The sequence below is a fragment of the Ovis aries genome, chromosome X (genome assembly GCF_016772045.2).
Source record: "Ovis aries strain OAR_USU_Benz2616 breed Rambouillet chromosome X, ARS-UI_Ramb_v3.0, whole genome shotgun sequence".
Lineage (NCBI taxonomy): Eukaryota > Metazoa > Chordata > Mammalia > Artiodactyla > Bovidae > Ovis > Ovis aries.
Genome location: NC_056080.1, coordinates 78,734,415 through 78,744,598, shown reverse-complemented (window position 1 = coordinate 78,744,598; position 10,184 = coordinate 78,734,415).

The following is a 10,184-nucleotide window of genomic DNA, read 5'->3' as shown; positions in this document are numbered from 1 at the left end:
TACCCAAAATAGGAGTGTTGCAAGGACTGTTACAGGGAATTAATAGTCCCTGTTCCTTTAAATTTTTGATGATGGGTTTTAACCCTTCCTTAACCTCAGGTTTCAGTTCATACTGCTTCTTATGTGGAAATAAGTGTGGGTCTTTGAGCTTGACAACTACAGGAATAGCATTTTGTGCTCGACCCACAGATTTTCTTTCAGTCCATACTCTAGTATTTACATTTTGTTCAACTAGAGAGAGAGAAAGGGAGGGCTCCATGCTGGCGACGCAATGAAACACCAACACTGCAGAGTGGTTTGAATCTTTCTACTTTAACCCCCTGATTCTTACAGCTGCTTTATTTTATATCCCTTGCACAACAATCTACAGGGAAAGTTGCCAAGCACTATGATTCAGTGACTATACAGTGTGCAGGTGCAGGGCAAGATAACCTTTACCTTGACTTATTTACTGCAGCTAAGACTTTGTTTTGGGGAACTTCCTTATCAACTTAGAATCCATTTTGTCCCTGGGTCTGTTCCTTTTGAGGAATCAGACAAACATCCTTGTGTGCAAGAAATGTTCTTTTCCCACAGGAACAAACAGAGGATTCTTAGCTGAACATCTCGTTTGCAAGAATGTTCAGCCCTGGTTGCAAGCACTTCTCAACCTTCCTTATACCTTGTTCCCTACATCTCCCCCTTTCTTTTCTTGTAGGTGCTGAATAAGCGCTTGAATAGGCAAAGCTTCTTCTTTCAATTGTTTCCCTTTTCGCCAGCGCTGGTAGACTATAAAAGCAATAAAACATAAAGCAACAATTAACAAAGTATTTACAAAGGATGTTGTTAACAACGTAGATACATGCCCTAAAGGATTAAGGTTATCTAATCCTTCTTGAAGACTCTTCAGTATATCAGAACCAAGAATATCAGGCAGCGTCTTACTAAAAGTTGACAATATAGTTTGTTCCAATTCTATAATTTTAGCAGTTAAATTTTGGTGTCCCACCAAAGACCTTTTCATTTTTTCCCAACCCTCACTCATATTAAAGGGAACAGGGGTTACACATAGGTGAAATGAGTTCCAATCACATTTTAACACACTTTGTAGCTAACACAGTAACTTGATCTCCTAACCAGGAAACAGTGTGTTGTAAATTTAATACATCAGTAGCCAATTGAGAGTCCAAATCATGCTGTTGTTGCCACAATAAATGAGCATCCTTATGCCACTCCCTGACAAAATCAGCAGTCTGGATGCCCTGATGCAAAGCAAGACCTGCTACAGTTGCTGTTGCTGTTACTGAAGCCACGGCAAGAATTGATGTGATGACAATGCCAAGCATTCTTCGGAATCGATGGAGAAGAGTTTGTACAGCATTCACAAGATGAGTGACAGCAAGCGTCCGACCGAGGTCGAGTAAGTTTAACAGGCAACCAGAGTTCAGTCCGTGCTTTCACAATGACCAAAGAGTAATTACTGGAATGGACCATCTTGTTTTCAACATTTTTCCACCAGGAACGGTTTATACATTGAATCAAGTTACAATCAGAACATGATATAACTCCCAAAATTTCATTCCAAATCCATTGCCCATACAGTAAAGAATAAGGAAATTTTATATATGCTGTAGCAGAGTAAGATTTATTAATATGCAAATGAACTTGAAATGGCCATCTAGGATCATTAATATTTAAAGTAAAGTTTCCCGTCCATATAATAAGGTTACCTGACACTGCACATGATTATACACTGGAATAGTAAAAGCAAATTTATTTTTATCTTTTATTTGCAAAGGAATAATAAAAAAACAATCCTTCAAATCTAAAACCATCAAAGACCAATTCTGTGGAATCAAGGCAGGAGAAGGGAGACCTAATTGCAAAGCTCCCATAGGTTCTATACATTTGTTAACTTTCCTTAAATCAGTCAACATTCTCCATTTACCAGATTTTTTCTTAATGACAAAAATAGGAGAATTCCAAGGAGAGGTGGAAGGTTTGATATGGCCAGACTGAAGCTGTTTTTCTACCAATTGTTCTAAAGCCTCGAGCTTCACTTTTGGAAGCCGCCACTGCTCAACCCATTTAGGGACATCAGTTAACCACTTCAATGGGAGAGCTCGAAGAATCTGAGCAGTGGCTACAAGTTTTCCAACGAGATGGTGAGCGTTGTTCCTGAAGAAAATAAAAGATCCCTTCCCCAGATATTAATAGGTATATTAACAATGTAAAAATAAATAAATACTTTCTTTCCATTAGACAATTGGCATGACAAAGATTGAGCGCTTCTCCACACATCTGCTATAGATCCTAAGCCTGTTAAAACAAGAGGACTTTTTTCTTTTTTCCAGTCATTAGGCCACTGCTGGAGAGAAATAACCGAAACATCTGCTCCTGTATCCACTAATCTTCCAAACTGTTTATCTTCAATAATCAGTGACATTAAAGGATGAGAGTCATTAATAAGCATTTCCCAAAATATACTTTGTCCCGTACTTCCAAAACCATTGACTTTCTCTCCCTACCTCAGCCTTGTCAGCAGCTACTGGAAATAGGGATGCGTAAGGTGGTGTAGAAGGGTTAACAGCCTTGGAAGTTCATTTTTTATTTAATAAAACCTTCCAAAAGGCAGCAGTCATTGCCTCTACAGAATCTGAATCCTCCCCAGAACTCACATCTCTATCTGTCTCAGTGGATGAATCTGTACTATCATCCGGAGGTTTGGGCGGAGGCCGAGATGAAGCCCCCCTTGACCTTCGTCTTCCTTCTCCTCACTCATAGGCACATCCTCATACAGGGGATCTTCCTTCTTAAGAGAACATGAGACGGCCTCACTATCAGCAGCCATTAATTTTAAAGCCTGTGTTATAGCGCTACATAGAGTCCACAGCCTTAAAGGAATCACATTTCCTTTTTGATGCTGCCTTCTTAAATCCTTCTGCACCACTTTCCATTCCTTCAAATTCAGCTGTACTTCTGTTTGATATTGAAATCAATAGCAATGCTGCTCTATAAGACAGAACAACTCACTCAAGCGGCGAGTAGACGTTTTAATTCCTATAGAATGCAGGAGTCCCTTAACCAGCTCCATATATTGTGACTTTAAAGACGGGGAATTCCCCAAGGTCTTTTCTTTTTCTTTTCTCTTTTTTCTGTTCTTTTTCTCTTATTTTTCTTTTCCCTGAAAGTCCCCCTTTCAGCGTTTCGCCCCGGGGTGCTTACCCTTTCGGTTCCGTTGTGCCCCGCGCTGGGCACCAGATGCTGGCAATGGAATGAAACATCAACACAGCAGAGTGGTTTGAATCTTTTTACTTTAAGCCCCTGATTCTTACAGCTGCTTTATTTTATATCCCTTGCACAACAATCTACAGGGAAAGTTGCCAAGCACTATGATTCAGTGACTATACAGTGTGCAGGTGCAGGGCAAGATAACCTTTACCTTGACTTATTTACTGCAGCTAAGACTTTGTTTTGGGGAACTTCCTTATCAACTTAGAATCCATTTTGTCCCTGGGTCTGTTCCTTTTGAGGAATCAGACAAACATCCTTGTGTGCAAGAAATGTTCTTTTCCCACAGGAACAAACAGAGGATTCTTAGCTGAACATCTCGTTTGCAAGAATGTTCAGCCCTGGTTGAGAGTCTCGTTTGCCAGCACTTCTCAACCTTCCTTATACCTTGTTCCCTACAGCTCCATATTCATGAAAATAGAAGCATAGACCTTGCTCACTATATCCCTCCCCAAAAGGGGTGAGGGAGATTCTGGCACAATCAGAAACTCGTGTGAAAATAGCACAGAATCCCAGTTGCAAGATAAAGAATAACTGAAATAATACCTTTTGGCTCATCCAGACAGTCCCATTACAGAAGCAGATGGGGAAGAATGTGGGCCAGAGGCTTCAGTAAGCACAGAGTAAGTTGCCCCAGTATCTAAAAGGAAATCGATGGATTGGCCCCCCACAATTATTAATACCTGGGGTTCCTCAGGTGTAATTAGGACGGGAGCTTGTGTGGGGACCCCCGGGCACCTTCAGGCCTGATTTTGAGAGTCTGACCCCGGAGACCTACACCTCTTAGAGCAGTCTCTCTTCCAGTGTGGTCCTTTGTAGACTGGACATGGAGCCAGGGGCGGCATAGATGCGTGAGGACAATCTCGCTTAAGGTGCCCCTCCTTTCCACAGTAATAGCAAGCCCATCCCTTTTCACCTGGGTCCCTCTGGGCATCTTTCTCAGGCTGTTCAAGGATGTTTTTCATAGCCATTGCAAAGGCTTCCACCTTTTCCTTTGTCTTTTTTTGCCTTTCTTTCTTTTCCTTATATTCCCTACCATAATAGACTGTCTGAGCCAGTTGTAACAGAGTATCTAAAGACTGTTTTGGTCCATCCCCCCTTTTTTGTAGCTTATGGTGAATATCTGGAGCCGACTGAGTGAGAAATCTATCTTTTAAGATCACTTTTCCTTCTTCACTTTTGGGATCAATCTCAGTGAATCTGCAAAGGGCTTCTCTTAGTCTATCTAGGAGTTTACCAGGAGCTTCTTTCTCCTCCTGTTCTATGCCTGCCAATTTGCTATAGTTTAAAGGCTTAGAACACACCTGCCTGAGTCCTTCAAGAATACATCTGACAAAATGACTCTGATCCCATCTTCCTTTAGCTGTGTTGTAGTCCCAGTCTGGTTCTATAGTTGGGACTGCCTGATTCCCAGTGGGGAGGGCCGCTATCTCATCCTCCCTCTTCCCTACTGATTCATTACCAAGCCATTCATCTCCATAAGCAACTGCTTTTCCCAAAACTTGAGTCTTTGAGTAGGGAGTCAGCATTTGTCCCAAGATATACATCACATCCTTTCAAGTAAGGTCATAAAGCAGAGTAACACCTTTAAAAGCTCTAATATATTTTTCTCGGTCCTCTAAATAGTCTCCCAGATCCTCCTTGATTCTTTGTATTTCTTGATAAGAAAAAGGCTTATTAACTCTCATAGACTGATTATTTCTCCCAGTGAGTGTTTCATGAAGAGGCAACACCTTGTGTGGTTGTTCCTGTCTGGCTGCTCTGTGCATATGATCCCAGGGATAGACTTTAGAAACCTGTTTTTCTTTTTCTCTTTGTCTCCTGTCCTCCATCTCATCTCTTACTTTGATGGTCTGAGTTTCTACTGAAACCAGAGTAGTCTGAGGTCATACTGAGACAGGAGTTGTTTGGACCTCCACGTGGGCAGTTTGAATCTCAATTTGGATTTCCACTGAGACCAAAACAGTTTGAATCTCAGTTTGGATTTCCACTGAGACAAAGGCAACCCTTCTGAGGGGGTTCTCTGGTTTTCAGTTTGCTCCGTGTGGAGCCCCAGGTACGGGGGCAAAGTAGGAGAACAGGAAGGAGCTGCAGGTTTCATACCCAAATCTATACCCTTAGGACATAAGTCTGGCATATTTCTCAGAGAGAAAAAGGGCAACACATATGCTACTTCTACCCACTTCCCTGTTCCTTACAGAACTGGTCTAATTGTAAAACAGTATTACACTTAAGAGACTTTCCAATGGGCCACCTTTTGCAGTCCTCCAATGGATACCGTGGCCATGCAGTATCACATAGGAAGACCAGGTGTGTCTTCTTTAAGCCCTGGGGATCAAATTTATCCCAGTTTTTCAGGATACAGTTCAAAGGAGTGAGGCTGGAATTGTTAGCTCCCATCTGAAAGAGAGAGAAAAAAGCGACCAGTGCCATTTTCTACCAGAGGTGTCCCTCGCTGCTGTAGATGTGGGTGTAGACAGACTTTACACCAAAAACTTTTCCTTCCTGGTCGAACTTAGTCTGTCCCTTACTGATGCAGGCGCCATCTTTGACCCTCTCGGTTCTACCACCGAGTTGAGGTGGGGATGTACCAGGGGTAGACCTGATAGCATCTCTACCTGACATCCAGCTCTTCAACTTTAACCTTTCTTGTCTCTGATGCCACCTGGGGTGCAATCAAAGTAACCTTCCGGAATGCCTCCCAAGCTAAGACCACTGGGCGAAACACTGGTCACCTGAGTGCCTGTGCACGACCCTGAGTATATTCCTGACCACAATAAGACTGGTATGAACATAAAGCAGAGATGTTCTTTTCAAGCATCACCACACCAGTATAAGAGCCTCCTCTGGTCCACTAAGAGCCAGCATTACCAAAGGAAAAAACCCATTTCAGTCCCAATCTGAGTAACCTTTGACCTCAGAGATGTTCTTGGGGCTAGAGCTCCATCTAGCTTCTGAACTTCTGATTCCTAGTGAGGCTAGGCGCTTTCTTGACTACCAATCCAAGTTTGGGACCTAAGTCACAGTACACAGTAACAGTATAGATCACAAGTCCCTTGAAAATCTATGATCTGATAGAGTAGGTTAGTAGTTCTAATTCCCAAGGAGTTATGAAATGGTCAAAGAGACCGAAAAGTTTGACTGAGAAAGGAGAGTTCAGTCCACATGTTTTGCCCATTTCTGGTCAGTTCCCAAAGGAGACATTGGGTGCCTCTTGGCATTGGCAGGTCAGTATAAACTCCCGACAGGTTTCTGCCATAAGCTGTATGAGATCACCGTGGAACCGCAGAGCAGGGCTCCTTACTTGGTTCATGCAGGACATGTCATTCATTCACACAAGCACACCGTAGAGTTAGTAAAGCACAGCAGAAAACGTGTTCGCTAAGAGAACAAAGAACTAGAGCTACAAGCATCCTTACCTTGTCCTGAAGGATCCCAGACGAGCCCCCAAGATGAAAGGTGGTTGTTGAATCATGACGCAGGGATTCTTGGCCCCGAAGGAGAAGAATTCAATCCGGGGCCAGAGACAAGGCTTGATCGCTCAGAGCTTTTGTGTAATAAAGTTTTATTAAAGTATAAAGGAGATAGAGAAATCTTCTGACATAGACATCAGAAGGGGGCAGAAAGAGTACCCCCTTGTTAGTGTTAGCAATGAAGTTATATACTCTCCAGTGAATCCAAAGAATGTCTGGAGGTTGTAAAGACCTCACCAGACCTACTCCCATAATTTACATTTTAAGATGACAGAATTAGCCAGAGGGTTTAATCCAGAGAATGTCCTCAGGCAGAATACATTATTGTTATATAATCCTTGTAAAGAGCAGGTCTACTCCCATAATTTACTGAATTAGCCAGGTTTAATCCAGAGACTGTCCTCAGGTAGGATACATTATTATTATATAATCCTAAGGAATGTAGAGAAGGAAAAAAAAATGTTTGTCCTTTCTTCTTCCTTGAGAATTCGAGACCCCTCTCTCCTTGGGGACCCCTAGACTTCTTATCAACCTGCCTAGCAAAGGACTCTTTCAACTAGGGGAACTAGATGGGGAAACTGGAAACAGTGGCTGACTTTATTTTTCTGGGCTCCAAAATCACTGCAGATGGTGATTGCAGCCATGGAATTAGAGGAAGCTTACTTCTTGGAAGGAGAGGTATGAGTAACCTAGACAGCATATTGAAAAGCAGAGACTCTGTGGGAGAGGGAGTGGGTGGAATGATTTGGGAGGATGGCATTGAAACATGCATAATATCATATATGAAATGAATCATCAATCCAAGTTCAGTGCATGATACAGGATGCTTGGGGCTGGTGCATTGGGATGACCCAGAGGGATGGTACGGGAAGGGAGGTGGGACGGGTGTTCAGGATGGGGAATACATGTACACCTGTGGCAGATACATGTTCATGTATGGTAAAACCAGTACAATATTGTAAAGTAATTAGCCTCCAATTAAAATAAATAAATTTATATTAAAAATAAAATAAAAAGCAGAGACATTACTTTGCCAACCAAGGTCTGTCTAGTTAAGGCTGTGGTTTTCCAGTGGTCATGTATGGATGTGAGAGTTGGACTGTGAAGATAGCTGAGCACCAAAGAACTGATGCTTTTGAACTGTGGTGTTGTAGAAGACTCTTAAGAGTCCCTTGGACTGAAAGGAAATCCAACCAGTCCATCCTAAAGGATATCAGTCCTGGGTGTTCATTGGAAAGAGTGATGTTGAAACTGAAACTCCAATAATTTGACCACTGAATGAGAATAGCTGACTCATTGGAAAAGACCCTAATGCTGGGAAAGATTGAGGGCAGGAAGAGAAGGGGAAGACAGAGGATGAGATGGTTAGATGGCATCACCAACTCAATGGACATGGGTTTGGGTGGACCCCAGGAGTTGGTGATGGACAGGGAGGCCTGGCGTGCTGTGGTTCATGGTGTCACAAAGAATCAGACACGACTGACTGAATGAACTGACTTTCTCTCAGTCTTTCAATGGAGACCAGTCATTTGGTCTTCCCATTTTTCTCTGCCTTTCTGAATTTAAGTGCATCAATTATCTATTATGGTCTTGAAGGGGTGATCTTGTGGGGGAGCATCACTGTACAGTCTGTACCATATTCAGCAGGGGGTGGGGGTGGGGTGCGGCTGGATTTGATGGACCACAAGTCACATCTTTCCTTAGGGTGTGCCAGCAGCTATCGCCTGGGAAGTTCAGCAGTGCCAGTTCTGAAGCAAGATGTGAGGCAGAGACTTCCTTTTTTCTCAGTGGCTTTCCCTGTCCTACTGGGGGCAGGGTGGGGTCCCAAGTTTCTGGGGCAGAAGCCCTCAATGTCAGGCCAGATCTGGCTGTGTTCCCTCAAGTATCTATGCTCCCTTCTCCAGCACTGCAACCCTTGCCACAGAGGGACAAGAGGAGCATGTTCTGGTTAGAAAAAAAAAGGAGCAAATCTACAGGCTGACTGCTTACAGAGGTCCAGGCTACCTCCAACTTGCCATCTGTGCCAGCATCAGCAATAGCGTTTCCTGCCCTGCTTAAACATAGCTTTTGGGCTGAGACCTCTTGGTCCCTCACAGCTGATCACTTCCCTCAGCCTCTGCTATCCCTGCCCTGTTGAAGAGGGGGTGCTATTGGGAAGGTGAGGCCCTCATGGGCTCTGGGCACATACTGGGTCATCTGTTGTGGCAGTCTGGCCTCCATCAGAGATCAGGACTTCTCCAGATACGCTGCCTATGTAAGTGCCCTCCATGAGCATGGCCCTGGCCCTCCCACTCAGATGCCGCCCTGGGCCAGATGCACCTCTGTTTCCCACATTCCAGCTCTCTGCCTCATCATGGCAGCCCCTGCTCCAGTGCAGATCGGCCACACGAAGTAAGCAGGGCATGTGTAGGGGTGGACAGTTGTGGGGAAAACAGGCATCCACAACTGCGGTCTCAATCTGTTCTCTTCACTGTGGCTTGGGAGCAAGCCCCAGAGCACATGCTCCTGGAGGGGGTGTCCAGGCTTCCCACAGACCTCCTGTTAGTCCGCATGGCCTTGCAACCAGCTAAGGGTGTTTCTCTTCCCTGTGTCAGACCCCAGGACTTGTGTGTCCAATATATGGCTCAAACCACTCACCCCCAGGGCATATCTCTAACCGTGTAATGTCCCTTATATCCTGAGTCCTCTCCCATGGGCACAGGTCAGGACTTGAATGATCCTTTTCCCTCCCTACCCTATTCCCCATGGATCTTTCTTTGAGAGTAGGTTTAGGAATTTTTCTGCATTTTTTGATTAGTTTTTTGAGCTCATTGTTCTACATGTTGATGTATTCTTTTTTTTTTAATTCGAGTGTATTTGATATACCATGTTGTATTTCAGGTGTACAGCAAAGTGTGTCAGCTTTACATATACGTGTATTCGGGCTTCCCACTTAGCTCAGTTGTTAAAGAATCACCCTGCAATGAAGGAGATTTGGGTTCAATCCCTGGGTTGGGAAGATATGCTTAGAGGGTCATGACAAGCCACTCCAGTATTCTTGCCTGGAGAATCTCATGGACAGAGGAGCCTAGCAGGCTACAGTCCATAGGATCACAAAGATTAGGGCACATCTGAAGCAACTGAGCTTGCACAGGCATGCATACATACATCTATTCCTCTACAAATTCTTTTTCCATTTATGTTGTTACAGAATGTCTAGCAGAGTCGTCTGTGGTTTTATAGTAGGTCCTTTTTGGTTATCTATTTTATAAATAGTGGTGTTTATATATATGTTAATCCCCAACTCCCACTTTATCCCTCTCACCCCAACTTCCCATTTGGTAACCATCCATTTGGCTTCTATGTAGATGTGTTTTTGATGTTCTTTGTGGGAGGCAGTTTAATCTTTTGAAGTAGTCCTACTTTTCTATGTTTGCTTTTGTTCCCTATGCTTTTGGTGTC